Below are 15,172 nucleotides of genomic sequence, written 5' to 3'. Positions count from 1 at the left end.
TCACTCTAAAAATCCTTTTGTTTGCCATATGTTCGTTCAATCGGCGACGCGTGCTACTTGGGTCTTCAAATAATGAGGTAGGATTTTGATGTGTAGACGTCTGCGTCACACTGGTCTCCTGCATGCTAGGTGTTAGCAACTATTGCTAGCGCATTTTTTGAATTCCTTTAAGCTCGGGTATGCATTTGTTTATTTGTCTTTTTGCTTTAGTTTGTTAGTTTTTCTTAACTAACTCAAACCCTAAAATATACTCCCGAAATCATAACCCTATCTCAACCCTTAACACAGTTTCTGGAGTTTGGACTAAAGTTTCCTCCTGTCAGAAAGAAAGCATGCAGCATCAAGCAATTCTTTAACGCACGCTCTTTTTTTCATTATTGTCAGCTCTCCACATTTTGAACAGGAATGAGGGATTCCTGGGAGGCGAGGAGAACCCCTACCATCACCTCTCAGTGGACTCACGTGAGGTGTAATCAAAGCTTTCCGGCTCCGCCAAACTCAATCGTAAGCACCAAAAAACAACAGCGCATGCAATTATTCATTCCTTTTCAAGTGAGGGTTTGAAGTCCCCCCCCCCCCTCTTATTCCTCCTCCTATCTTCTTTCTGAAAAAGTATCTTTGATGCCACACGATTCCCACAACCTTTGATTCAGATTCCGCACAGGACGTGGCATATCTGTGGCTGTTGGCACGTGAATAGAGTCGACCACCACTCGTTTTGGGGAGATAGGGACCCGAAAACTTTGGCACCGAGACTCGTTCATAGAGACTAAAAGGGATTTAAAACAGGAAGTCAGAGTGAGGACAGACATTCTGTTTCAGCAGCAATAAAAGGAACATTTATCACTTTGATCATTTCAAAGAACGAGAAGCCAAACAAGCAAGCCGACCTGATTTTTCTTTTATTATTTGCTTTTGCATGCGTGTGTTTTTGCGGCATCACATTACGCCGACACTTTGAAGACACTCTTAGCTGCGGCCGGCCTCACACCGGGCCTTCGCCATCTGTCAGGGCTGATGGCAAAAAGCAGCGTGACGGGGGCTCCAACCTCCGCTCCTTGCTTTTGTCCAGTCGCACCTTTTGTGATGCCATTCCCGCACGCCGCAGGCACAGAACAATAATGGTCGATGGTAATTGAGCTTTAGCCGCCGGCCGGGCCGAGCGAGGCCCAAAGCGGACAATTATTGTCATCCCGTGGCGTTGATGTACCATTTCCTCCCGTAATGGAATTTCAGTTTCACGTAGCTTCTTTTATTTTGACCGGCAGGGAGGATGGCAGTGCCTGTGGCCTCATAGCAGACAGTTTTGTATCGTTGTCAAAAGAAGTTACGAGATTTAAGACGTAACATGACAACAAATACATAATTACTGGGGATTTTTTTTATTTTAACATCACAAGATGTTTATTTTCCCTCAAAATTACATCTTAATTCTGTAAGATTTCTTGTAATATTTTGTATGTGGCTCCATGGAATATTTGCAAAAGATTGAGGTCGTCTCTTTGAAGGAATGGGGGAGTGTTTTTTTTTTTTTTTAAAGGCAGCACATTTGGACCCCTCACTTTTTTCATTCAAGCTTTCTTCTGCCCTCAAATCAAATTTTCAAACGCAAAAGGATCTGATGCACCGCCGTTACCACGCTTGCGCTTTGAACGCACCCCCCCCATCCCCAATAACCCCCCCCCATCTGTCTTCGGATTCTCAGGAGAAAAATCCAGGCTGTGATTGTCAAAAATCCCTTGTTTTAAACACGCACACACATTGACACACACCTTTCTCTCTCACACACATACGCATCTCCCTGTTGTGTGTGACATGCCGCCCGCCTCCTTTTAAGGATCCATTCGTGATAATTGAGTCTGCAGAAACAGAATAATACATTACAAAAAGTAGAGCATGATGTCGTATATATACAACACGATAAAAGTGAAATATACATTAGAGTGCTTGAACAAGAAAGTACGCGCGCCCACAGACACACAAACCTCCATAAGGCTTCTAAACCATTACCATTTGTTTTCCAAGTCAAATGATAATTTCCTTAAATATAATGTTTTCTGGTCACATCCATATTTATCAAAAAATTATGTTTTCTATTTCAATCTGGCAAACTGAAATGTTTTTGTGTGTAATATTGTAAGGCAGTTCATGAAAAATTTTGAATAGGTGCACCAGCAGTGTTGACAGGCTTGCACAGTCTAGTGGCTTGTCAAGGAGGGGGGGGTCAAAGGTGTTGAAATGAAGAGTGCTCTGCTTATTATAGAGGGGCTAACAAATCTCTCAGCTAGGAGAGGGGGGGGGCTCCACTCTCGCTCCACTGAACCAGTTCAACTGTATAGTAGCCCGCCCCCCCCATTCCCCCCCAACCCATGCACCATCACCACCACCACCACCACAGATCACCAAGCTGTCACCACCCGCTGTCATAGAGTCAGTCATCCATGTCAAACATTCACACTTTTGATGGTGCTAAATTGCTAATGCTCCGTTTCTTTGTCTGATGGACACAACATTAGGTACACCTGCAACTAGGATGCCAATGAAGTGTCTATTGTCAATGCATCCTGATTGAAAAATTTTCACTTTTGGTTAGGTCAGCACATGCGGATCAGATCGGGTCAAAGTAATTTATTGTTCATGGAAATATGTTCTTATTCACTGTAAATGCCTAAAACATTTATTAATTTGGTCTTCATTTGTGCATTTCAGTGGTCGGATTTAAGTGGTTCAAGCGAGTGGGACAAGGTTTGTCTGGCTGTGCCCATCAACCAAAAAGTGAGTAATCACAAATATGTAAGTTCTTAAAAGTGTTTGTTGCAATGGCCATTACTTGTCGTCCTCCAATGTGTTACGAGCGTGTTTTACGTCATGAAAATTAGTACAACAATCGTCAAGTAAGCCGGAAGTGGTGCTCGTTATCTTTCAGAATAAAAGCATAATACAGGAAGTGCTAAGCTTACCGGATAAATTTACAAATTAAATTTTTAATGCAGTTTTTTGTTAGTTTTATAAACATAAAAAGTCGATTCAGCTAGTTTTTATTTGTATTTCAGTACCACTGTGCTTGATAGCCCAATTTGAGTCCAGCATTCATATTGCATCAGTGCTGACTATTGAACACAGCATTCGACAGAAAAACTGTGTTTGCAAAAGTATCATGAAAAGAAAATGGCTGAAAGGGAGCAAAAAGAGTCGCTGGAGGAGCACTTTGATTGTTGACACCCGACAATCCAAACAGCGTCCCCGCGACGGGGAGGCGTTGTCGCCGTTTTCTCGAGACCATCAGCATTTTCCAGACGACGCTCGTTATAGAGCCGACATCAAAACGAACATTTGAATAGTGAAGCGGGTGAGGAGCACACAAGAGGAGCGCTGCCGCTATGTGCTGACATTCAAACACACATGTTTTATTTAACATGCGAAACTGACAAATCTTCAGGCACTCGAAGAGGCAAAGACTACCACCAGGTGTCACATGTCTACGAAGTGCATCCGACAAAATACTCTTAGGATAAAAAAACATTTTTTCTTGTCTAGCTGAAATGAGCCTGTCTAAAGTGCGTATGAGCTCCTCTTCAAAAATAAAAGAAGCAAACATGGTGAAGCAGCATTTAGCTGTTACGCTGCACACAAATAGGATGTACGATGGATGGCGAACATCATCACCAAGTTGAGAGTTGTGAATGCAATTTGTGCGTACAGATCTTCTACATGGAATCCAGCGATCCTTACGATTGGTCGGGAGTCGGCTGTGTTCGCTCTCACAACGGCGCAAACACCCTCTTCTATCTGCTCTTGATTCAATGACCTTCAGAATCAAAAAGTCTGGCACTTGGATCAAATGTATTTTATAATTTTGAATGAGAGCGTGCGAGCTTCAGGCCTACATCGTCGTCCGAGGCACATCCGTAAAAAAAAAAAAAAAAAAAGCTTACATTTTCTATAAAATTAAAAGCGAAGGCAGCCTTTGATCTTTTAATCCGCCCGCTCATAAGGTTGCGAGATAAGCAGCCGTGACTAACGTCTCTCTTTCTAATAGTCTTGAAAGAGCCAAGCCCACATAATGAGCCCTTTTAGCCCCTTTTGAAGACATATTGGACTCAAAGTCCATATTTAGCGGATCTGGCATTCAATGGACGCCTTTGGATAGTCCACCGGGAGCGTTGGTGTCGCTATAAAGCTCCAGGTGGGGGGGGATCCTGGAGCTCCCTTCTGTCTTTATTTATTGAATGTAGCAATGACACACCCTTTCAATCATTCAAATGAAGAGAGCGGGCTCCAAGAAACTAGATAACAAATTGGAGACTGCAGAGTTTAAAATTGCAACATGGAGAGCAAATAGCGTCTTAGCATGTGTTTACAGCCATGCATACTGAATACTTCTGATTTTCTTTGACCATGATGGGCCAATTTTTATGGGATCTCGACATGAAAGAGGTGGCTTGTGATGTCTTGAAAACGCCACAGCACTGAGCAAAGCCTCCTGACGCCGCCTCGATGGGTGACGGAGCCGCCTGCTGTTAACTTGTAACGTAACTGATGCTTTTACCTTGTTAAAGATGCTCCCTGCTTGGTGAGCTGGCTAATATGTCTTCTCCCACTGTGTGGAATATTTAAAAGGATTTCAAAAGGAGGAAAGTAAAGATAGAAACTGTTTGGATCGGGAAAATATCAAAAACACACACCGAGTCGACATGCTAATGCTAGCAAACATGCTAATGCCAAACTGCTTTATGAGGCACACCAGGCCAAATACTAACAATGAACTCCGGTTGGCCTTCTTCTTCTTCCACTTCTCCCTCGTCTGAACAATGCCAGGAATGCTGCGTTTGATTGATGTCGTCTGTCTCCATCTCTTGGCGGCGCCTTTGCTTCGCAGATGTCTTCAGTATGTTGGCGAGTGCGCGTGAACGAAGAGTGAAAACAGGGATGATGTGCGAGCGAGCGATGACACGTGCAGTAGCAAACATAAGCCCCTTTCACGACGCAAATTTGTGCGCGCGTGTCCCTTTAAACAGCTTACGCAACTTCTCTGATCCAATTTGATCATTGTCAAATGACAAAACTTTGTACTTTGGTCTTGGTTAGGGGTTAGGGTTAGGGTTACCAACTTTGGTTGGAGATATACAACAACAACCAAATGGGTTAGCATTGGACGTGCCTGTATTTGACTCCATAGTCTCAACTTTGCTGTAACAATCCAATCAACAGTGTTTTTGCTTGTTGCACTGCATTTTATGGCTCCTCTAAAGACCCATATTTTGCTCCTTTGCGTTAAACATCAATGCTTTCTCAGAAGCGGGGGTCTCGCCTCCTTTGCCAAGCGTCCCTCGGGGTGCGTCTGAGCGGCGGTCCCGCCTGTCTGAGCGGCGGTCTCGCTTGTCCGAGCGTAAAAAGCCATCGGTAAGCTAATTGGCGGCGTGGAGAGGAAGATGGCGCCCGTCGCCGTCGTCTTCCATCAAACGAATCGCAGCGGGGCTTTGATCGTCATGTTTTATTCATGTCATTACGACGCCTGCCGACGTCGACGCCGGGTTTGAAGATGAAGCGGGCCCGTGTCAATTAAAGCCATCGCACATTTTTTTTTGAAACGCTGAAGATGCCACAAAAGCCTCTGTGATGTGTAGTCTGATCAAATATTGTTTCCTATTATTGTTTACTCGCAAGCAGGAGGCGCTCCAGTTAGTTCCAGATCACTTTGAGGCACGGCATCACAAGACAGAACGCCGCTAACTTATCAGAGAGCGCTTTCAAAAGCTCGCCGCCGAGCCAAAAGCTTTGGAATGTGTGTGATCCTCAAACCAGACCGCGCTGACAACATGCTTTCAACTGTGTCGCGATAGACACACATCGTCCTTTTGCTGACTTACTCTGTTCAAATATCTGCAAAATATTTCCCAAGACATCGCCCATCCATTTTTAATACTCGCTTGTCCTCATTAAGGTGAGCCGAAGCTTATCCGAGCTGACCTTTGGGTCACCATGACGCTAGCTAAGCTAATGAGCTAACAAGTGATCATATTTTTTTTGTCTAGGCCTAACCAATATTTCAAAGAAAGCTTTACTCTTAAAAGTGGACCGGGTGTATAACTCCAGATCAAACCCCAAACATCCAACAACAACGACGTTTGATTATGTTCTCAAAGGTGAAGCTCGGACAACTTTGTTTTCTTGTTTTCGATGTGGCCAAATAATGCGAGTTTGAGTCTGAAAGTAAACGGCGAGCGCATTTGATCAGCGCGGTCAAGCCACCGCGCCCCTCAAGAGGATTTACGTGCGGAGACGACATGAAAGCAGTGAATCCTCGAGAGTTTGAAGTTCTTCGTTTAAACTTAAGAAGATTTAGATCAAAAGGTTAGAAAGGGAGGGGGGGAAAAAATACGCTCACAGGACGGAGGGGGGGTGAAGAAAAAAAACACGTAGCCTTCACGGTGCTAAGCTGCACAAGTTCACAGCCGCGTAGGACGCAGGACTCGCTGAGATGAAAGGCTTGAGAAGACTGTCCGTCCGTTCATTTGGATTCAAACTGACTGAACAAAGTCAAAAGAACGACCGCTTTCTCGCAACTAAAAGCTCTTTCATTGGCAAAAACAACTTTTCACAAAGCTAACCATCACGCTCAACCTAAACTCAGTCCTAAAACGAACTCAGCTCCGACTTGTACGTCGACTTGTTTTCACGACATTTTTTTCTACGAGAAGGAAGAGAGAGGGAGAACTAAATGTGACGGGAGATTTGAATCGTTCCTTCCATTACTCATCATGGGGAATGTGAGGTTACTGGCCAACAAACAAGCTAACGGCTGTTAGAAAATTAGTTGTTTGTTTACATTCAACCTTGAGTTGCCGCCACATCACTGGAGTCCATTTTTTTTTTTTGCCTCCTGGCACCCTCACGCTGGTCGTTTCTTGACCCCACTGACTTTGAACTTGACCTTTGCCCGACAGGGACACAAAATAATTCCATTCATTTATTATTATTTTTTATTTATGGCAGTTTTTTTCTCATATGCTTGTGAACTAAAGCTGAGTTGAGTAACCCTAACCCCTCCCCTTAACCCAACCTTCACCTCGCCGTTGCCCTAACCATAAACCTTACCCTGAAACTCGCACTCAGTCTAACCCTCACTTTCCATACTCTTTGTTGACATGGCAAAGACATTCCAGTCGGTCCTGGTCCCGCGTTGGTGCTCAACAGGCTTTTTTTTTTTTTTTTCCCTCCCCTTCCATCTTCCATCTGGCGACCGTACAAAGCTCCATCACTGGCACTTTTGGATGGGCCGGCGAGGGGTTCTGATGCCAAACGAGCTGCGAGCCGTTGTTCTTTTCATCCCCGTTAAGCCACTTGGCCCGAGGCGGTGTCGAGAACGACACAAAGAAGAAAAGGAGGCCGAGCGGGGACTCTCGCCACTTCATCCTCGCACCCTCTCTCTCTCTCGATGTGCAATGCGAATCCTTTGAGCTCTTCATTTACATGTATGCCAACAGGCCTTTTAATGCATTTAAAAGTTGGACGGCGTTCAAAGGGAACTATAATTCCTCCAGAAACGAGCCTTTTGAAGACTCTATCTTGTTCTTTCTCTTCTGGCTAATCTCGTCGTTCCTCGCCGCGCTATGCCAATTTTCCTCACCGCCAATTAAGCTTGACATTAGCATAAAACTGTTTTTTTTTTGTAAGAGTGGCAATGAACAGTGTTCCCCGGCCAATCCTTAGTCTTCCTGTTTTCTTACGGTTACCTAACGGGAATAACAAGGCCGAGGACTTCATTAATAACCTGTCAACATGTTTTCTTTTCGAGCTCCCCCACTGCGCGCCATTGCCGATTTTAGCTATTAATGCGCCGCGTGTCGGCGCCGGCTTTCATTTCTCCCTCGACAGAAGGAAGAAGTAGCGGCGGCGTAATTGCCATGAGGAGCGTTATATGAATCAATTAATTATTGGTAGGGCGCGTGGCAAATTGTTTTTTATGAGCTACAAATGTGACCCAGAGGAGAAATGTAACGCGGGTTTTTTCACTTTTTGTCATACGTTCTACAGATGCCGACGGGAGGCGTTTATTATTTTTGGAACATGATTAAATAATCGGGAACCTGATCTGGTCCGAAGGTGTAAACGTGAGATTGAATTCACTGATGACCATTTACAAGATGCGTCACCAAGTGAGCGCAAACGGGATCATTTTTGCCAACTTAATAATTTCCTTGTAGACGGGGGAAAAAAAAAAGAAGACTCTCCCGTCTGGAAGTAAATTGACAGAATGCCACCCCCTACCCTCCACCCCTGAAGTGGGCGAGCGCGCCATTAGCAGCAAGTCGCTCGCACTGATCGTCAGCATTAGAAGGCGCTTTCAACTCCCGCTGGCTGTCAGCAACTCTGGCAGCTCTTAGGCAGCTTTAGCTTCGACTCGGCAGCTTTGCGAGAGAGGCGGCGGTCTGGGGGCTGGTGGAGGAGGGGATGACAAAATCAGTTTCTTGTGCGGTGGATCTGTTAAAAGAGGCTTCGGGATCAAAGAAGGCCTAAGTGGGTCAAAATTACCTTGACCGTCTGAGAGCAGTCAGATTTCCAGAGGCGGGGGCGGCGGCGGGGGCGGCGGGTAATCTGCAATGTAGAGAGCAGATTAACATTTTACAAAGAAGATTCCACCCCAAAGTCATTAGATCAAAGCTTTTTTTTTTCCCCCCGCCGTTTCTTTTTCTCTTCCTCTTAAACGGATGCCAGTGCTTGGAAACACAAATACTGTCATTTGTTACCGTGGTGGAGTTTTCATGTGTCGGCACTTTACGAGTACTCGAATGTTATTTCTACTAACTTCCATGGGAAAAGTTGATTTGCCATACGAGCGTTGTCAGTGAATCAAAAATCTTTTTGTGTTTCCCACCAATGTAGGACAGTTTCGACAATAAAGATTCCAAGGCTAAACTCACTGTTTTCGCTCTTCTGCATTCTTTGCATCCCTCTCTCTCGACTTCAATCACGAGTAAAATGTCGGGATATATTGACGTACATCATCTTTCCGCACTCCATCAGTGAGTGTTGTAATTTGTGCCCTTGCTAATTTGAGCCCGGCCTTGGGTCCATGTGAGGCGCCCCTCTTAAAAGACACGTTTGAAGCCTGCCCGTCGCCTCGTTTCAAAGCTGCAGCTGTTTTTTTTTTTTTCCCCCCCTCCTGGTGTTTGGCGGCTTTAATTGATGTTTATTTTGGAATGGGGGGGGGGGTGTCCGGTTCTTCCATGCAAATGTCCTACATGCGTCAACTACCGGGTCAAGGGAGCGCTCGGCTTTAGCATGTGCAAAGTGGAGCGCTTAGCGACTGTACAGTTCACGTGTCGTTATAATAATACTAAAAACAGGATTCACGGCTACGTTTACACATTAGCACGCTTGCCAAAGGTTTTTTCCTTCATTTTTTTCCCCAATCGCATTAGCTGTCAAAATAAAATAAAAAATGGCTTCTGTTTTTATTGAACTTTGACTGACTGATAAAACTGTAAGGTTTTTTTTCCCAAGATTAGGCACCAAGTACAAAATGGCCATCAATCAAATCACTTTGAAATGCCAGATAAATATGTCAAGAGATATACGGTACAGTAACGTAAGAAACATATGCACTTGGCACAGGCAACGCTGGAGACATCCATGGAGATGAATCGAAGTGTCCTGTTTTGTCTCTCACACAAAATGGTGGGAGGACAAGCCGGCACGGAATAGGCAGGGGACAAAGTCAACTTGGAAACTCTTTGACTTTGGATGTAGTATCAGAGGCCACAAGGGAAGGGTGGTTGTTTGAGGGGGGGGTCGTCGGGTCTTGATGGTCGTCACGGAGGAGGTCTTCCGCTCGTTCCTCGCCATTTTCCCACCAGTCCTTTTCGCCCAGCCGACGGGTTGAGCTGTAATTGGGAGCAGATGAGGAGGCCCCTGCGTGCCTCCACGCTGATGTCAACCCGGCTGAGGGAAACACATGGTGGCGAGGAGACGCTGAGCGAGGACGGGGTGCACGTGGCCAGAACACATTGTCGTTTACCTGCCGCCCCGGTTCAGTAGAAGCACCTGTGGCCAAACCCAAACTGGGGCTAACCTTTTGACCTTCTGGACCTAGATTTGACACCTCTGTCCATCACTCAGTTTTTTAGTGAGTTTGTGAGCAGGTTACATAGGTAATCTGTAGGTAAACTGTTAGCCGTTCGCTAGCTTGTTAGCAGGTTAGCTAGCTTGATCAGTCCGTCGGTAAAGCCAAGAACAAGACTGGTATGAACTGGAATTAATTTATATAAACTATTAAATATATATATATTCGAAGATTAATATATTGGCTAATCCAATCCCGCTACATCCTAACAAGGCACGTATTAATGGCGTGCTGAATGTACATGTGCCTGATGCAGGATGACATCACCATTGCCCCCCCCCTCCCCGCACCCCCCCTCCCACATTGGTGGCCCCGACCTGCCTCCCTTGTCTGTGGGAACACCACTTCATTACGTGGAGATGAATTGCCTTATTGTGAAAAGCTCTGGCGGAGTTGGTGCTGGACATTGGGGGGAATCATTCGGTGACCCAGCTTCAGGGGTCAGTACACCCTCTGTTTGGAAAACATCTCACGTAACGCATCGCTGGGCCGACTGGCCGGGTCCTCTGAGTCGAGGGCTCTCTCGTAGCCACGCCAGCGACACGAGGGACACGAAGGTGAAGCTTTGGCGGAGGACTTTGTGCTTGAATGTCACCGCAAACGTCATTGGTCGGATCGCGGGTAAACCAGGTCATCATTTTCACCCACACCCCGGCTGCCAGTCCCTCAACCAGACAACAGTTTATTTAGCTAAGCCCCGAGACGTGGGCCCGCCGTGGAATTCATTACCCGCCGGCCGTTAACGGTCCGTTGGTGTTTGGAATACTTTGAGCAGCCTTTGATATCACGTTCGACCGCAACCCGGTCGCAGAGGCACCTCGTTCGTATTGCAGCCGGTGTTGGATCACGTATTTCCACAGCCAGCGTGTTGACACGGCGTTACAGAAAATTTAATTATTGCCTTGACGTTCAGGTTACATGTCAACACATTAGTTCAGCTAAAATGGGACCGTATCGTATTTCTCATGAGCGTTGAGCCGAGACACCTGGATAATGCATTGGATGCCGACTCTCAAGAAGTTGGGAGATCAGCACACTGAATCACTTCACCATATCTATTTGATAGTGATTACTACTTTCCTATGCAGACGTGGCTTTGGCGCAATCTTGTGGTAGCTGAAAGAATTACAGAATGTTTTTTTTTTTTAGCGAGGAGCTTTTATAGACTGAAAAAAACTCTAATAGGTAAATTTGTGAAAAGCAATCCACGGACTCGGCGAGGGGGTCAACCTTTTAGTTTTCTGCTAAGTTCTCCATTTAAGTGCGACTAGCTCTAGCTTGCAAACAGGCATGCCCCAAGACTTAAAATAATTCCAACACAACAAAAAACAACATTTATGTGTGTGTGTGTTCTTGGCCACCCCACAGATTTGTGCCTGTAGCTGCTTGGCAACAACAACAACCCCCCACACAAAAAAGTATTTTGGAATAAAAGCAATAAAAGCAACATTTTCTTCAGCGGCTGTGAAAATGCCTCTTACAATGAACAAATAAATAATAAAGCACATGTTTCCTTTTACGGCACTTTTTCTGGCACAAGTGGAGAGCCGGCCTTGAAGAATAAGACATTAATAACACAACAAAGATGTTGGCGGCGTCACTTTTCTTCCTCCAGCTGGCGTCTCTCGCTCAAAGCAACCACTGGAGATTTTTTTTTTATTACATTGTTCTAGCTTCCCCAGAGGGGAAATATAGCGTATATATGAAAACCCTAAACATGCATGTGTACCGTATATAAATATGGCCGACTTTCTTCCAGCGATTCTCTAGCACTGCGTCATTTTGAAATAGTCTTGAATCTTGTTTAATTCGTTTGATGAGCGAGCTAGTAACTTACTCGTATTTCAAATTATTTTTGCCCATTAAAATGTCATTAATTTGTTCCAGCTCTCCAAAGAACATAAAAACACAACAACAAAAAACATTAAACAAAACATGAAACATGAACAAAAAGAATGTTTTAAAAAATAGAATTATTTTACTGTGTCACTACAGTAAGCAAAAAAAACCCCACACAAATAAATAAATAAATAAATAAATAAATAAATAAATAAATAAATAAATGAATAAATAAATAAATGCGGAAAAAAAGTCCAAAAGTGTTAGCGAGTAACTTTAAAAAAAATCAAATAAAATTGGGGCGCTTGTAAGTCATTTTTCATAAAGTCTATACTTACCTATAATCACTTGTTAAATTGTACAGGTGATGCAAGGTGACCGACCTGGCCAATGCTGCTCGCTTCGTCAAAACTCCCTAGCTCCGCCCCCTGGTTGTCATGGTTGCAATAGCCCTGTTCTAAGTGGGGTTGGGAGGAGACAGTATGGCCCCCCTCAAAACTGTCTGATTTCAGTGAGGCAATTATAGATTATGACATATGATGTAAATCTTTGGGGTATTTAAAAAAAAAAAAAAATCTGTTTCTGTCGCCATCTCCATGTCAAGGCCTCAAATATCCACCAAAGGTTGGGTGTGAATTTTGCTATGACGATAATGGCCAAGATTTTTTTCTTCTCCTTTTTAACCCCTCGTTCCAGTGAGAGTCTCTTTGAAGCCTCTCAGTCCTGGTGGCTGCTCTTATCTCAGGAAGCCATTAGTTGATCTCCCTTTCTTTTCTTTCACTGGAGTCAGCTTTTATGGCCCGGCAAGCTTTTTTTTTTTGAGAGCTTCTCCTTGCCCCCTTCCCCGTTCCGCCTTCCGTATCGTCACCCCCGCAACACATGACAGCCTGTGTAATTAATGAGCATCATAAAGCCTCTCTTTTCTATTAGCTCGCCATTAGTAAACCTGGCAAGGCTGTCATTTTGGACAAAAACACACAGCTCCTTCATTTGATCCCCACATCAAAGGGGGTACCCCGCTGTTTTGGGCTGAATACACTAATTGTGTCCTCGTTCTGGATGGGCCCACAACCCCCCCACCCCCCCACAACCCGCCGCTTCAAAAAGCCAGCCAGCGCTGAAGGCAAATAGTAGCCAAGCATCGATTCTGTCAGCCTACATTTGCCACCATTACTAACCAAAAGTGATGGCAAGTACCAATAAAAAAAAATTTGCACTGTATTCAAGGAGACTTTCAAATTTCAGACTTCACTTCTGCCACGATGAGTTACACGTTGCCGCCAATCGGGCCTGGTTGGGTGTTTTATTCCCAAGATTAAAAATACACAAATACATTGAGATGTAAGTATTAAGCCCATTTCATGCTCATCTTCACAAAGCGGCGATATTAACGGTACGATTTACCGACTAATCCCGTATATAAGTTTTTTTTTGCTTTACTTTTTGATGTTTGCATAAATTAAAATCCTCTCACCACCTTCACTGTCCTTTGCCACAGCTTAATGATTTTCCCGCTCAACGTGACAAAACAAATTAAGGCCAGAACAGGCTTAAAGCGGCTTACTGTAACTCTTTGAACTGCAAATGATGCTACTGAATATTTGCTGCATAAAAATCCAGCCAAAGATGTAATGCGTTGTAATTTGACACTCGGTTGCAATCTTTTTTTTCCTATTGGGTATAATATAAATTATTTGTGTAATATTATTAAAGTTGTTGTCACCATTTTTTGGCACGTTGAAGGACCCACGCACGCCAGGCGAGCTTCCATGCGGACCGTCCGCCTAACACGCCACACGCTGGGTGGACACAATGGGGCCCCGAGTCAGGAACCGACACTGTACTCCAGCGCCGATTGTCTTGTGTCCTTTACAACATCTTTTGTTCCCGCGGATAAAAGCGACATGTCGGAGCTTTTTAAGCGCCCGGCAGCTGCTCGCCACATCCTCTCCCCGGACCAACCCACCCCCAATGCGTCAGCCTCCTACGATGTTAGATGGACAAACCATTAGGCTGGTTTTACACTGTGGCGCCGATGTAGTTTAAAAAAAAAAAAAAAAAAAAGGGCTTATTATAAGCAGATTCTGTTTTTCATCAAAGCTTTTGCCTCTTGGTCACAAGAAAGGCCCGCTCCTGTGTTATAAGGTCATAGAACTTTGTCTCGGGAGTTTGATTTTTGGGTTTTATGTTGGTTTTGCTTCTAACTAGTAAATATTATGGAGGCAAAATCCAAATATGAAACTGTAAAAAAAAAAAACTTGCCTTGAAAAAGGCTTTTAAGTTGCAACAACTTTAAAAATATAATTTATTGATTGACATTTATGGCAAAATAATTTACAGAGTTTGAATTTTACTTTAAAGAGTTGGGACAGTACAAGGGATTATTAGTTCTATAATGCCACATAACAAATACCGATTCAGTCGTTCAAATAATATCCAGAAATTCATGACGTGAGAGCCCAAGAATGGCTTCCGGCGATTCTGGTGATTAATCATAACTGGAGTCTTTGCGCTTCAAAGATGGATATATGCACCCGTGAGGCCGCTCCTCCATTGGCCCCCTTTCAAAGGACAGGAAGTGTGTCACATGGACAAAAATTTTTTTCCCACAAATATTCGGGCCCATTCCTGGAATAACAACATCTCATCTGTGTGTCTAGTTCAAAGGCCAGCCTAGTTCCTCTTGGTACAACATGTGATGATAGAGTCAGGATGTGGGAAAACACTGAGTGGCATCCCCCATGCCGCCTCCCCTTCCCCGGGAGGACAACATGTGGCCTATCGTCTTTTATACCATGTGAAACATCTTGAATGGACTTGGTATCTCAGTGAGAAAACAAAACTGGATCCATTGAGTTTGGCATTGGAAACTTTTTTGGGGCGGGGGTGTTTTTCTTAAATAAAGGGCTAAAAATAAATTGGAAATTTCGGTGCCCGCAATACTTTTAGGGATGTTTTGCTACTTTTAATTTTTTTACATGTAAAACAACTGCTTGGAAACATGCATTGTATTTTGAGTGCACTATGAATAAAGTTAAGTTGACGTTGATTTATTACTTCAAAGCTATACGAAACATGCCCCTCAATTCATGTTTCATTTACGATCTAACATGTAGGATCTATCAGCCATGACAGGAAACACTGTGTAAATGTAAAAAATGAATGAAGAAGAATATTATGTGACACTCTTTAACTAAGTGAAATAAA

At 44.1% G+C, this 15,172-nt stretch overlaps 1 long non-coding RNA gene across 1 annotated transcript; it reads left to right on the top strand.

The window, feature by feature from the left end:
- Positions 1-66: 66 nt before the first annotated feature.
- On the top strand, positions 67-9,400 carry LOC148400912 (uncharacterized). Its single transcript, XR_015857445.1, has 4 exons — positions 67-177; positions 385-504; positions 2,710-2,775; positions 7,254-9,400. It is a non-coding gene; the product is annotated as an uncharacterized LOC148400912 (long non-coding RNA).
- Positions 9,401-15,172: the final 5,772 nt, after the last annotated feature.

Source organism: Syngnathus floridae, chromosome 3, assembly GCF_059516105.1.
Source record: "Syngnathus floridae isolate MCC-2025c chromosome 3, RoL_Sflo_1.0, whole genome shotgun sequence".
In the NCBI taxonomy this organism is placed as follows: domain Eukaryota; kingdom Metazoa; phylum Chordata; class Actinopteri; order Syngnathiformes; family Syngnathidae; genus Syngnathus; species Syngnathus floridae.
Note: the sequence above shows the minus strand (reverse complement) of the source record. Positions and strands in the feature narration are given on the sequence as shown.